Source organism: Natator depressus, chromosome 7, assembly GCF_965152275.1.
Source record: "Natator depressus isolate rNatDep1 chromosome 7, rNatDep2.hap1, whole genome shotgun sequence".
NCBI classification, from domain to species: Eukaryota; Metazoa; Chordata; order Testudines; family Cheloniidae; genus Natator; species Natator depressus.
Window position 1 is genome coordinate 12524233 of NC_134240.1, and position 14990 is coordinate 12539222.

Genomic DNA, 14990 nt, shown 5'->3' on the forward strand with positions numbered 1-14990 from the left:
CAAAAAAGAAATTTTCAAAAATTTCCAAAAAAACATAAACTGGAAAACGTTGAAATGCTTCACTTCAACATTTTTGATAAAAATGAAAGGGTCCAACATTCCTGAATTGAAACATTTCACTTCGGCTTGTAGAAACAAGTTGAAATGTTTTATTTAGGCTTTGTTTAACATTGAACTGCATCCATCTCCATTCTGAGAGATGTTGTTCGGGTGTCCAGTGCCACCATTGTCCTCTGTGGTCAGAGCTCCCTGGTCAGACTTCATCTCCCATGAGGCACTCATAGGAGTTCTGGGATTCACCACACTGGTTGAAACAGAGGGGAGACAGATGTATCACAGTATAGGTAGTCCAGCCTGAGAGCCTGGTCTGTAGAGGAGATTGGGTGTATGAGGTACTGTGGCTGCTCAGGAAGACAGATTGATGCTGGACTGATCCAAAATACCATATTTTTTTTAGATGACAATTGAAACATTTCAGCAGAATAGACATTTTCCCATAGAATATTTCAATTTTGCAGAATCTACAATTTCTGTTGAAAAACCATTGCAACAGATTGTTCCCAACGAGCTCTTCTGGAGTAATGTAGAGGAGAATATTTCACCCCAGCAGTAAATTAAAAATAAATAGGTCTTGGATAGAATCCTACCAAAGGGTCTCTTATTTACCAAGGAGTCTTCAACAACAAATGAAAGAGTCAACCCTACCCCTTAATATGCCCTGAATTCATGTGCACTTGTTATATGATTTTGATCCACAGACTTCATTTTCTGACTTCCGTCAATGCTAATAGATTACCTAGCAACTGTTTCATGTCACTATTTTAAATCTTTTGCTCAAAATATTTTACAGAAACATCACAGCACTTGCATACAGCAATTTGCGTTCAATGGGTACATTTTATAAGACTGTTATCTCTAAGTTAAATCTGTGACTTTGAGAGAACTTCTTGTCTGATTTGTTCTGTTACAGTTTGTAATGGAAAATGAAAGAGTCCAAAATGAAGAGTTCAACGAAAGCAAATCTACTGATATATTTCTTTTTTACCACATTCTGCTCATATTGACATGAATGGCCAAACCCTACATTGAAAGAGAGACCCTTCAAAATAACTTTTTTTTATTATGAAGTATATTTTTTCAATATTCATGACTTTGTATAAAAGTAGCATGACAAATGTATAAAGGGTAAACCTCAAAAATGCTTTTTTGCCAGTGGACTTGCAATTGTGAAGAATAATCCATCTTTATTTTTACATTGCATGTCAACTAAAATGGATGTGTTCATTTTCCATTGTTACAAAGTTAGCTCTACCCCACTTTTTAAAGATTAAATAATTAAAAATGAGAAAACTTTTACTCTTAGATTGCCATCTATGTCATCATTGCAGTTATGGCATGTCTTGCGTTCATTATATAAGTGGATGATGATTATTTCTAAAACTTTGGTTTCATGTTTTTATTTTAAAAGTTAAAGCCTCTTTTCTTTTTTTTTTCTCTCCACATATGAACTTTATGGCCTTTGAATTAAACTGTAGACTTAATCACAAATTTCTCTCTAGTTCATTTCTCTCTTACGTGGAATCCAAAACACCACTAAAATGCTTTGTCATTTCAAAGACAGTGACTTTTTGAAAGGACCGTGGTTTATTCATGTGATGCTGCACTGTTTACCAAGTTGGTTCATAAATAGTTTCCTTCTGTGACTACACCCTCACCCCCCAAAAACTTCTTTATTAATATGCAGGTGTCAGGCTCATTCCTTACTATTACTCCATAACTCTTACTAAAGTCAAGGCCAAGTAAGGACTGCAGGATTTGATTCTTCACTCCCCTGTTATACACAGAGCAGTGGCAAAAGTTTCTATGGTCCACCCTGTAGGACGTCCTCTGGTCTCGGAGTGTCTGGTGTGAGGAGCCAGATGTACATGGCTGCATGAGTGAGTTGGGTATAGAAGTTGTTTACTGCAGCCTAAGCAACAGGCTGATATTACCTTTGGCTACCACACCCCCATTCATATCTTTACACTTTGTTAACCCTTCAGTGCCAAAGCCTAGTCGTCATTTTCTTCAATAATACAAAGCAACTTTGTGCCTGGTCTCCTGGGTGCACAAAGCTGAGAGGGACGGTGGGACTACTCCCTCCACGAGCTCCTGGGAGCATCCATTGACCCAGAGGGTCAGGAAGAAAGTAGGGCTATGTCCCTGCCTTGTTTGCTCAATAGCTGGCAGAATAGGAAGGGCATGCAGGGGCATGATGCCCCATGTGTGGGATCAGGCATTTAAGGAGATTATCTGCTCCTGGTGCTCCTTCAGGGACAATGCCATTCTGCCCCACCCCAAGAGCAGTGTTGGGGCTGTCAAGAACAATATAACTCAGCACAATGATGCCTTGCCCTGGAATGTTAGCTTTTTATGGAGGATCTCACAGCCATGAGTAAGACTATGGGAATGCAACAACTCAGAGTTCCACAGCAGACCAAATACAAGCAACATTTAAAAGTTCAGATTCCAGTTAGCATAATGTATCTTACATGAGTCGATACTTATCTGTGGTACAATAAAACACCATTTGAAGTGTCTCAAGGTGGCAGAGATCCAGTAATACAGCTCTGTTGCCATCTGTGATGTGGCATAGGGAAAGGGGGTGTGGCCACAGCAGAGCTGCACTCCTGCTATTCCTGGCTGCTGGAATTGCCCCTTGAGACCACAGGTGGCTAGATTTTAAGTTGCAGCAATTGGGCTGCTCTAACTTACACCAGAGGTCGGTCAAACTCCTAGCTCGCCCAGGAATAGGGGAAACACAAAGATGGATTCAAGCCACCTTTGTCTCTGCTCCTTTTTCAATTTCTGCACCAAGCATAACTCAGCTGGAACAGAGAATCACACTCAGTGAGCAAGCAGCTGAAATGAGTAAAACCCTCAAATGCTCAGTCCCCTGGTTGGAAACAAATCTAACCCCTTTAACCCTTTTGAAAATTGGAAGACGTGAAACAATTCTAGTAACAGTAGTAGTAATTAATGAAAAGATGCAATTGCAAAACAGGGAGCAGAAGTAGCAGTGTGAATCTAGTTAGTAACACACACACACTATTTCCTGTTTTTATTTAATCCCTGTAGATCTAAGAAAGAGGTGCATTTCATCACTTAAAAATATATTCTAGCCGCAGCAAACCTTGAACAGTAGATGTGGTTAAAACGTAAACCATTTCCCCCCTCCTCTTTAGCAACTGGGGTTCAAAGACCAAGACAAGTTTTTAGCACAGTACAGCACACATTCATTTCTATCAAGGAATATATTGTTCCAGTAATACCGCCGTTTCTAGTAGCACAGTAAATGCAATCACTTGGACTTTGCAGCTGCAAACTCATTGCAGCTCTGAATCGGCCATATGGCTATTGATATGCACAATGAACACTTATAATAATAACTGTCCTCTCCCCATTTAAGAAACCATGCGCCCACAGCACCACGTCTCTCACAAATCATCTCCTTTAGCCCTCTGTAAAATAGGCACTTGACTTTTAAACGCAAGCAGCTTTTTAAAGATATTTATGCATTTCCCTGAGCAAAGGAAAACAGCAGCCTGTCTATGCCTGCTAGGTAACCCACGCCTCCAGGAATAACAATCATGCTTTTCTATGGAAAGCATCATTCCACACTGAAGAGTCTCAGAAATAGATCACAGAATAACATTTCAACATTTGGGTGACAAAAGAGACACAGGAAAGCATAATTCAGTCTCTGCTGCAGACAGGTGCATTCTTGTAGACCGGTACATTCCTTACAATATTTCAAGGAATTCAACTCATCTTCCCAATGAAACAGTATAAGACACAGTCCCATATTCCATCAAGTGCTACTTGATTCACAGAGAGGTTGAGGTGGGCGAGAGGCGGAGTGTGTGAAGTAGGATTGCTTGAAGGCTGCTGAAACCTGAGGATGTCTTAAAATGGACACCGTTGTAAAAATCTTAGGGCCAAATTCTTAGCTGGTGTAAAGTGGAACAGCTCTTTTGAAATCAATGGAGCTATGTTGGTTTACATTAATGGACAATTGTGTCCCTTCTTAACGTTAAACATATTTAGAGCCTATCTCATTCTGTGTGTGTGTGTGTGTGTGTGTGTGTGTGTGTACACAAAGGCCAGCACAATGGGGATCCAATCTCAATGTGGCCCATAGGCATGACTGTAAGTGACAGGGTAAATAATAAATTTCCATTACAGAATCAATTCCTAATCTCACATTCCTTGTCCCTTTAAATATCCCATTGCTATACGTGTGAGATTTTTGGAGGCACAAGGAATGTAGGATCAGGTCCAAAGTCACATTCATTTCCCTAGGTTATGAAAGTAAACTCAGTGTACTGTAACAATAGAGAAGCACTGACTGATTTCTAGTGGTGTCTCTGGCCTCTGCATATGGGTACCTGACACAAATTAAAAAGAATCAGAACATTAAGCAAAAGCCATTTAGCATAATACTTGCAGATCTAATATAATAAAATAATGGATATAGTTTCCTCATATACTATCATGCATTTGAACCTAATTTTATATTAATGATAATGATTATCCCCTTTTAAGAGCATCATTGATGGTAATAAAGCATAATAACTATACTATTATCCAGAGTTACTTTAGACTCCTATACTTTGATTCTCCACTGCCTTTCATCTTGAATAGTCACTTATGCCTAAGCAAAGCGGGTGCATATTGGTGCCATTCTCATAATTTTACATCCACTTTGCACAGGTGTGAATGGCTTCACCAACCCTAAGCTAGTTATATCTTATGACCTTCTCTGGGATGACTCTGCTGGACTAGACAGCATATTGGGGGCACAGAGCTAAGGCCCCACTCACTTAATGGGATGGTAAATATTGGCTCTTGCTCTCTGCACTGCGAGCAGATTAGCAATGCAGATAGCCCAAGCAAAGAAGTAAGGAGGCTCACTACACCCCCTTACTCCCTTGCGCTGATATGAAAGGAAGCTCGCAACTGACAACTTCACTTTTTTTTTTTTCATGAGTCGTAGGACATGCTCTCCTCATTTCAGGGATCAGAGGAAACAAAAACCTAGCAGAGCCCTAGAGTGGACTGAGGTGATGCTGAAAAAGGAGAATATCCACCTCTGCAGCTTCGTTGTCCACCTTTCCCCCACTCCATGGAAGCTCCTCCACACAGGGCTTTGTTGTGTAGGCATAGGCAGACTAGGGGCCATCTGCTGTCTTCAACATTCCTTCCCCTCAGATTCTACTGGATGTAGCAGAAAGGTTAATGCCGACCCTGTGTGCATTAATTTACGCATTGTCTCTTCCATCCATATCACCAATAGGAGGCATTGTAGGCATAATGGGGGAGTCAATGTGCAACATGGCTACAACAGAACTCTGTATCTGAATCAGGCTTTTGCACACCTGGTGCTTACAAAACACAAAAGAGTAGGGGCCTAACACTAGATTGCCCTGCCCCTTGGGTGGCCATTTAAACCTATGGAGAGTGGTAAAATGCTACTGAATTACATTGGACTACACGGAGTACAAAGCAGCATGGATCCCGGCCCTTCAGTGGTGACTACAATGGAGATAAGGCCACTCATAATCTGCAGAGAATTGCTAAGGAGGGAAGAACCTATTTTAAAAGCATAGTGCTTGGATTGGCTATGTCTGGCACGTGGTTTGTTGCCACTTGGTTTTTTACATTTTAATTGTCATGTCATTCTATATACAGGGGACCACATCCTCAGCTGGTATGAAATGATATAGTTTATGGTTTTCAATAAGCCGGAGCAGATGGTTCGAAGTGGAAAGCAGGGTGCTAAGAGTGAGTTTCTAAAGGGAAATGATGGCCTCTCACCTGTACCTCTGGTGGAATCCTCTGTTGGTATAAGTTTGTCATGAAGTGGGTAGTCATTTTCCTAAACGTTCCTTGGCAGCCCTCATTATCTCTTTAACACCATCCTTTCCTTCATTTCTATTACCTGTTAACTGAATTTGCTGGAGAAAAGGTTAAGGCCTTCCTTCAGCAAATGTGAATACTCCTACAGAATTCCTTTATATCATTCTCTGGTCCTTTCCTGTCTGCCTCTCTATACTCTTGTCATGGATGACTCTGAGTTAAAGGTTGATTGATAGGTCCAGGTGGACCTCACTTAGTTATAAAGGAAGCAGAGGATTTGTGAAGATGACTTTTTTTTTTTTAATTATGGTCTCCTGTCAAGCATTTCAGTTACTTTTCTGTGTGAATTGCAAGTAAGGTAAAAAAAGAAAAACAACCCTTAATAGACTCAAGCAATAGGCTGAAACCAACAACCTGGGGTGTGAATCTGTCACGCTAGCCTGCTATGCATTAAATTGCCATATGGACCTCCTACTATGCACTAAAAGTTCCATAGTATGCTTTGATGTACTCGGCTTCCAAACAGTGGTACCTTACAGCAAACTATCAAACTTTTAGAGTGTGGTAGCAGGGTCCATATAGCAACTTAGTCTAGTGTCCTGCAGATTTACACCTGAGCTTGCCACATACTAAGTATCTATGTATATTTAAGGGCTTGTCTACCAGTCAGTCCATTGTGTCAGAGCAGGATTACATTCTTCATTTTGAAGCAGAGATTGATGTATGTGTTCTGTGTATGATTGATTGATTATTTTAAAAACCTTCTATTGACTATAAGGGGAGCTGGATCAAGCTCTTAAATAAAAAGGCAACAGACTCACCATCAGGGCTTTGAACTTATTGGTCTCTTGCATGGACCTACGATGCACCAAATGAGGCCAGCTAGATAGACATGCCTCACTGAAGTGTATGTGTGTATACAGAATTTGGCCATGCATCTCAAAGATGCTAACCCGTATTTAAAAATGTAGCCATCAGTTTGAAGTACTAACGTACGTGTGTGTGTGTGTGTGTGTGTGTGTGTGTCAGAGGCTGGGATTTGTTTGTGGGGAAATAACAGTCTGCCTCTAACTCTATTGGAATAAGGCCAGATAAAGAGATTATCGAGTAGTATCAAGGAAGAAAAAAGCTTAGCTGAATTTCCCTTTATCACTTTTTTCCCTAAAAATATTTCATTGAATATCTTGCCACTCATGCAAAGATTCTTGATAGTAAATCACTTGTAAAGGTGACCTGCAATCCTTCTTTTTCTCCTTAATGGTATATAGAAATAAAGCCAGAAATGTATATTATGGTTGTTCTCCCTGATTAAAATATGGGACTTGGGAGAGGTGATTTTAAGTCACCTTACTCTTCCCCGTTTCCAGGGTCCAGCACATATTAGAGAAGCCTGAGGGTGCAAAGCGGTGGTTGCATCTGTTAACGTGGCCCAATGTGTGAAATATCCCTCCAGAAAGAACTCAGTAGTATAAATGCTAAGGGATAGGCACAATAGCAAAGAAATATCACACGTGTGTAGTGTGTGTATATGAGATACAAACAGGTTAATCACTGAAGATGTGCTTGAAATGGAGAGAACACGACTGAAGAAAATAGCTAAGAATATTCCCTTATATTTTTCTTGATCGTATACTTCTTTTATATCACCTTTTATCTATTATTTTAAATGGAACACCTTTCAAGCATGCTCCAGATTGCTGAACTGAAGTAGGAGAGACAGGAACAATATATTTTTGACACCTTGTCATAGTCAGAAGATCACAGGTCTTCCAAACCATTCTTTTTGACCCTTTTGAAATCTAGATATCTTAAAGTTATTATGTAGATTGAAAGATAGAAGCATGAAAAAAGGAAATTCTACACTGGGGTGATTGACATGAATCTCCCCTAAAAATACACCTTTCTAGCAATATCAGAAAGATTGAGAGAGGTTTTCTATTTGGAATAACTGCAACAAATTGAGTATAGACAGATGCCTCACAGTTTGAATTTCTAGTAGTACTGAATGTGACAACTAGAGAGGATGGAAATTTTTTTTTTCCCAAAGCAGTCTTAGATGAATAGTAGAAACTATTTTTTGCCAAAATGCTTATGATTTCATTATGGGGTTCGATCACCTCTTGTGGCTACTAAGTGAAACAACAGTGGACAGGATGATTCAACAAGTCTTTTCGAACTCTACCAGCTAAGCTTCTTGGAATCATACTTCGTGTTCCATAATATAGTTCAGGCTGCCTGTTATGATAGGTTGGAATTAAAACAAAAGTAACATTTTGATCCACAGCTTCAGAATGTATTATTGCATTTTAGTATGATGATATGTTTATATTGCAAAAGCATCTATAGATTGCAATGAAAACTGAGGCCAACTCTGCTCCAAAGAGCTTACAATCTTAAGTGAACAGTGCAGATTGAGTGAATAAGGGAAACTGATGCACAAAAAAGTGACTTGCCCAAAGGTCACAGAGCAGGTCAGTGTTAGAGCCAAGATTGGCATCCAGGTCTCCTGACTTCCCTTCCAGTTCCCTATCTACTGGATCATGTTACCGCTCTTATTGTAACATGGAAAATCAGCCTTCTTTTCTAGTTAAATGTAGGAGAAAAGAGGATGAGATCAGAGACAAACTCAGTGATCTGATGAAACGGGATAAGAACAAAGAGAAGTTCTATCACTATAAAAGCTGTGTCTACATAGAAACAAAGACTGATATATTCCTATGTGTGGTATTGCTTGTTTTTGAAGTCCTTTTTTATTATTCAAATTGCAACTTTGTGTTTGTCTCCAGATGCAGTAAAGTGGGAAGAATGATCCAGATTTAAAACTGCAGATTGTGGCAGGAGTTGATGAAGAAGGAGCTGAATTCACAGGTTAGCAAACTTCTTTTAAATAAAGATTTGTGTCTTGCATATATTTAGCTAATATTTATTTCTGGAGCATACTAAATACATGGCTCTAAGTTCATTGAAACAATTTACATATTCTATACTTGTATATAGTAGTGTGCTCTCTCTCTCTTGTGCTCTCCATGTATAAAACTTCTTGCATAAATAGCATATCATTTTAAAATGATTGGAAATCACTGACATTCAGAGTCTGAAAGATTTATCACTTCAGAATAAAAAGTTTCATGCTGCCAAAATCTAGTTCACAAGTTTGTTAACCAAACAAATCACAGCTACCTTTGTGAGGCGAAATGACCAAGTCAGGACTTCCATCCTATTATGGCTTTTAATTTGTCAAGGGATGGGAGTTTTCCCTGAAAACCAAATTTTGCTGTCTGATTGGCTGAGCCCTGCAGTGATTTGGTGTAATTCTTGAATGAAAGTCTACAGTTCTCTCCTTTTAACTCTGCTAATGGTTGCCATGTAGACAAATGAGTGACACATACAGTATTCCAAACACCTGAGAAGACTGGATCTGAAGTGGTGGCTCTAGGATTTTACAGAGGACTCCTGGGACGTGCTGAAAGGGGAAAGAGTCTAAAGCATGTCCTTAGTGATGGCATTGCCAACAACTGTAGTTTAATGAAAGAAGGTACTGAAGCCACAGAATTATTTCTGTCCTTGGCTTCTCTAGGATACTCCCATTTTCATAAGATTTCGGAACCCTTAATACAGCTAAATATGCTACTGAACAAAACATTCATGCTGCCAAAAGATATTTTTCTTTCTTAGCTTTGAATTTAAATTTATATTTTTGTTGACATTTATATTGTGACTAATTAAATAAAATAAAAAAGAAATTGGGATTAAGTTTTCAGTATGAAGAGACTTAACTGTGCAACTCCTATTCACCTTAATAAAAGCCATGTGGCAAAATCCATGTATCATATCATATATATCACATATCATGCTGATGATTTACCCCTTAACTTTTGAAATGCCATTTATGGGATTTTCTTTATTCAACTCCCCAGCCTTCGCTAATGCAAACAATGACAGAGAGAATGAGGGCTGAGAACTCGCTTCTTATTTGTCTGTTTTGAAGCTCACTTTCTCTACTTTAGTGAACTGCAAAATACTTCATTTGCTGGTAACATGCACTTTGTCTTTTTAAAAAGAAACCAGTGTTCATCATATGAGTCAACCCATTGACAAACCTTTGATCTTTCCAGCCAGTAAATGTCAAGTCATATGCTAAATAAAAGCTACCCCTTTATGTTAGAAGTCCAAAATAACTATAGTAGATATAGGACCAAGCTGCAGAGCTCATTTCAAATGCTATCTGAATCTGGACTTCAGCAAAGGTTAGGTATGTTCCAATTCTGTGTCTTGATTCAGATAATTATTAAAAAAAAACAAATAAGAGGTGTGAGCAGTGAAGTTCATTTCCTTTCTTTGTTTGTAAATTAGGCTGCAAATTAGTCCTCATTCAGGACTAGCCACCTGGAAAAGTCATGTGTAAAGGCTGGCCATAATTTGGTTAAGCAAGAATAAAGAGCATGACATTTTTTTTCTGTCTTTATGATTGGAAAATATGTTCTATTCCTCCTGATGTAACTCAAAAATGTATGAATGGATTTTTCTGAACCCTTGATGATGAAACCGAAGCCCAGTCTAGAATGCTTCATCTGAACAAGAGAAATATTTACAAAGTTGGAGCAGGTGACATTGGGAAAGAATTCCAAGTGTAACCTTAACTATATTTTTTTATATTCTAGCTCTTTGAATGTTAGGTAATTGCAAATGTTACCTAACTTTATTGTCCATGTACCCAGTCATACACCTGGGTCCAACCATGAACTTGGTTTAGGATGTCAGAAACATGTGTTCAGGGAATGCTCCACTTTTCTTTTTTCTCTCCTTTTACATTTTTCATTGCTCCTCTCTCTCTTTTATGTGCCGATTCCCCAAATTGTGTTTACGCTGTTTTCAATGCACAATCTGATAAGTGACCCCTCTGCACTGCATGACCACAGCATGAATCCGTGTTAATATGTGCTATAAAACCATGCCACATAGGGATATATATGTTCAGACAAACTCTTTAGGGGTTTTTTTCTATTTCTGTTCATAGTAGTTTAGTAGAATTATAACAGGGCTTTTGATTCATTATAAATGAAAGAAAGCATGATTGTAACAGTTTTCCTTTTATTCAGAGTTCACGATGCTAATCTCTTTCAAAAGGCAGTTGTTAATAAACATTTGTAGTTGACAGCTTAAAAGTTAGTGTTCTTTCTAAATCAGGGCAGTGGTTCTCAACCAGGGCTCCCTGTGGGGGACCATAAGCAGGTTTCAGGGTGGCCTCTAAGCAGGGCCAGCATCAGACTCACTGGGGCCAAGGGCAGAAAGCTGAAGCCCCACTGCATGGGGCTGAAGTCCGGGGCCTAAAGCCTAGCCATCTGGGGCTGAAGCTGAAGCCAGAGCAACTTAGCTTTGCGAGGCCCTCTGTGGCATGGGGCCCTGGACAATTGCCCTGCTTGCTACCCACTAATGCCAGTCCTGGCTTTTGTATACAGAAAACCAGTTATTGTGGCACAGGTGGGTGATGGAATTTTTATAGCATGTTGAGGGGGCCTCAGAAAGAAAAAGCATGAGAACCCCTGAATCAGGGCATGATTCATGTAACCATATTTATGATGTGAAATATTGATATGTCCTTTTCTGCATGCTTAAGAAAGCAAACAACTTGCCTAAGAAAGTGAGTAGCTTTGGTCTTGGGAAAAATGGCTCATTTATTAACACCCCCTCAACCCCTTCAACTGATATAGGGCAAATTGAGTTTAATTACCCTGCATAAGGTTATCATAACTATAATAGCGAATGAATTAAGGCATTGAGGGAAAAATCCTTCAGCCGGTTCTTCACACAGTTATCTTTGAAAATTGATCTCATTGAGATATATCATGTGGGCTAAAGACCTTAAGTGATGCATTCAGGATTCTTCCACACTTGAAAATATGCTTAAATCCATATCAGTATTTAATGCGAACGCCTTAAGACAGTAGTGAAATGACTAGGGCTGTTTAGTGTTTGCAACCCAAGAAGAGGTTCTCTAATCAAACCCACCGGTCTTCCTTATAATCCTAGGTACTGAGCTATCTCAGGTGTTGGTTGAACACCTGACTACATGCTGGGGAAAAGTAGATTTTCTATCCCATGCCATTGTCTATCCTCAGCTACATCAGAACAATGAGGATGCATATGTGGTCTGAAGGAATTTGATAAAATTAATCTGCCCCATCATACACACATCTCTCCACACACTTGGATTTGAACACAAGGATGTCGAAGATGGAAGCCTTTGGGTGAAATTTATACCTGCACAAGATCATAGCCATATACTCCCTCCAACAGCTGAACAGTGGAGATCATACAATTTACAGTCCTAAAAGATGGTGTGATGAATGCACTCCCCAGGGAGACCAAACCCCTCCCAAACTACCCCTGGAGTAGCACAAGTATGAATCACACCGGTCCACAGTTGTGCCCTAATTGCACAGATTGGCCTGAAATGTGGGGCTGTAGTGGTGCATAAAGCCTTGTGTAGATCATTTGTACAGGGAAAATTTCACCCTTAGCTATATAAGATGTTGGGTCAACATTTTCAAAAGCACGTAAGTTGCATTTTCAAAAGTGATTTAGGCTTTAGAGATCCTATGTCTCTGGGACTTTAGGCACCTCTGAAAATTTTACCTTAGGTTCCTAAGTCACTTAGATGCTTCTGAAGATACCTGTTATCAGGAGTTTTGTGAAAGGAGATGTTTGTCTAAGTTACAAATCATTAGGGAAGTTGTTTTTAGATTAAATATGCAAGAACATTTGGGTTTCATATGCAGAATACTGAGGAAATGTCTTTCCACTATATAACACTAGAAGTCACATGTTTTATGTACTCATTCCCACTTACACCTGTCGACCGTTCACATATGCACTTGCAAACAAGTGGTTTGTGCTTTCACAGTAGATGTATGCACAGCTACCCAACCTGCACGTGCAAGTGTTGAGTTTTGCATGTGCAAAATATGAGAGCAAAAGAAATGTTGAGGGTGCGTTTTGGAAGAACTTGAAAATTTAGCCCAGTGAGCTACTTTTTTTAAACAAAAGGCCTCATTTGGCATTAAAAATCAAACTAAAGGAAAACATAAAAGATTTGCCTACCAATGATTTCCATCAGGCAAGGACTACAGCCCATGGCACATTGTGTAAGTTTGAACATTTATATATGTTATATATATTTATAACATTTCAAGGACATTGTACTGGGACAAGGGGCATTATGCTGATCAGCATTCTCGAGGCTTTATCCTAGGACAAGGTTTTATTTGGCTGGTAAAGTAACACAATATGTGACCTGGTTTATTTGCTGGTAAACATGATAGAGTGCAAGCAAATAGTTGTTCCAAGTTATGAAAGGAGGTATCTATCCGCTTACTCAATATAGAGTCTGAATGCTTTTATTTGACACACAACAGCTGCAAAAGTACATTGTCAAATGAGTGAGTGAAGTGCTCTGTTGAGATACCAAACAGTTATGGATCAGACAATAAGAAAAGGAGTACTTGTGGCACCTTAGAGACTAACCAATTTATTTGAGCATAAGCTTTCGTGAGCTACAGCTCACTTCTCATGAAAGCTTATGCTCAGATAAATTGGTTAGTCTCTAAGGTGGCACAAGTACTCCTTTTCTTTTTGCGAATACAGACTAACACGGCTGTTACTCTGGATCAGACAATGTCAGTCCAAGCTTCCCCACACTGCACCAGCAAGCCAGGCCTGAAGGGACTAATGAGGGTAGTCCAAAACCCCATTCAGTTTTCAGCCTCTATGCTGAGAATTCCAACAAAGGTGCCAGCTAGCACAAATTGTGCTGTGGCAAGCAGCTATCCATTAGAAACTGGACTAGGATCGCTAACATCCACCACCAAGCAACTTTCAATCACTACCAGCCTGAACTGAGTTTGAATTGATGACCTTGAGAAGAAAGACACTCTCTTATTATCAATCTCCTGAGCCATCAAGTTTTTAATGTGCCGTATAAAATCAATTTTAAAATGGCATTTATGATTATTATTTTTATTAAGTATTAATGAGTTTGATATATTTTATTATTAGGGTACATAATGGGTGTAAATTTTTAACAGTGAGAGTAATTAATGATTGGAACTACTTACCATGGGACTTGGTGGATTCTCCATCATGGATAATTTTTTAAAATTAAGATTGGATATTTTGTCTAAAAGCTTTGCTCTAGGGATTATTTTTGAGGAAGTTCTATGACCTCTTTTATACAGGAGGTTAGACTAGATGGTCACAATGCTCCCTTCTGGCCTTGGAACTTATGAAAGAATAGCATTTTTGTGTGTTTTTCCATAGAGATCTGCACCAGATAGATGCATAAAGAGAGACAGAAAGTAGATTGCTAATATACTATAAATCAAATACATAGATGTTCGTGAAATAACAGAAAAATACAACTGCCAAAATATATGAAACAAATCCCCTGAAAGCTTGTATGTTGTTTTCAAAAAATTGAAACCTGGAATCCTATTTAGATACTGAAATAAGCATGTCTCTAAAGAACCATATGGAAATGTTGAATATTTTGGGGTTAACCAAGAAAAATCAGTAAGAATATGCAACACAGCAATACAAATCACCAGAGGAAAAGTCAATGAAGAAAGCAAATTACATACCCTCTCACTGGAATGACTTTTTGCCCTAAGGAAATCCAGAGCAGGCCATGCTAATGGAAAATTCCAAAGAACAGCAGTTTATAACTCTGCCAAATTATTTTAAAAAAAAATCAATTTTTAGAAAAAAAAGCTTGTTGTTGAGCTGAATGAGTCTTTAAGCCCTCAAAACCCTAACAACAAAACAAACAAAATGGGGTGTGTGTATAGAACAAAGAATTTAAATGAAATAGGAAAGGCTACCAAGTAGATCAAATACTCATGGGGCAAGTAGCTGATCAAACAGTGACTATAATAAATCAAAGCCGCTGATCAAAGTCTAATACATCCTCCCTCAAATGAGCAACTGGTAGAAGTAAACATCAGAGTTAAGTACCTTTGCACCAAACAAAAGAGAGTATAAATGAAATATATATAATCAAAGCAGCCTTTGAGAAACACATCACATATTGCTCTTGC

At 38.9% G+C, this 14990-nt stretch overlaps 1 protein-coding gene across 6 annotated transcripts in view; it reads left to right on the forward strand.

Annotated features, from left to right (window-relative positions):
- Nucleotides 1–14990, forward strand: part of CHL1 (cell adhesion molecule L1 like) — a 190592-nt gene that overhangs the window by 37921 nt on the left and 137681 nt on the right. For all 6 annotated transcript variants that reach the window (XR_012640166.1, XM_074957512.1, XM_074957514.1 and 3 more), the window contains exon 2: nt 8685–8766. The gene's annotated coding sequence lies outside the window, so the exon portion shown is untranslated. The remainder of the gene's footprint in view (nt 1–8684; nt 8767–14990) is intronic.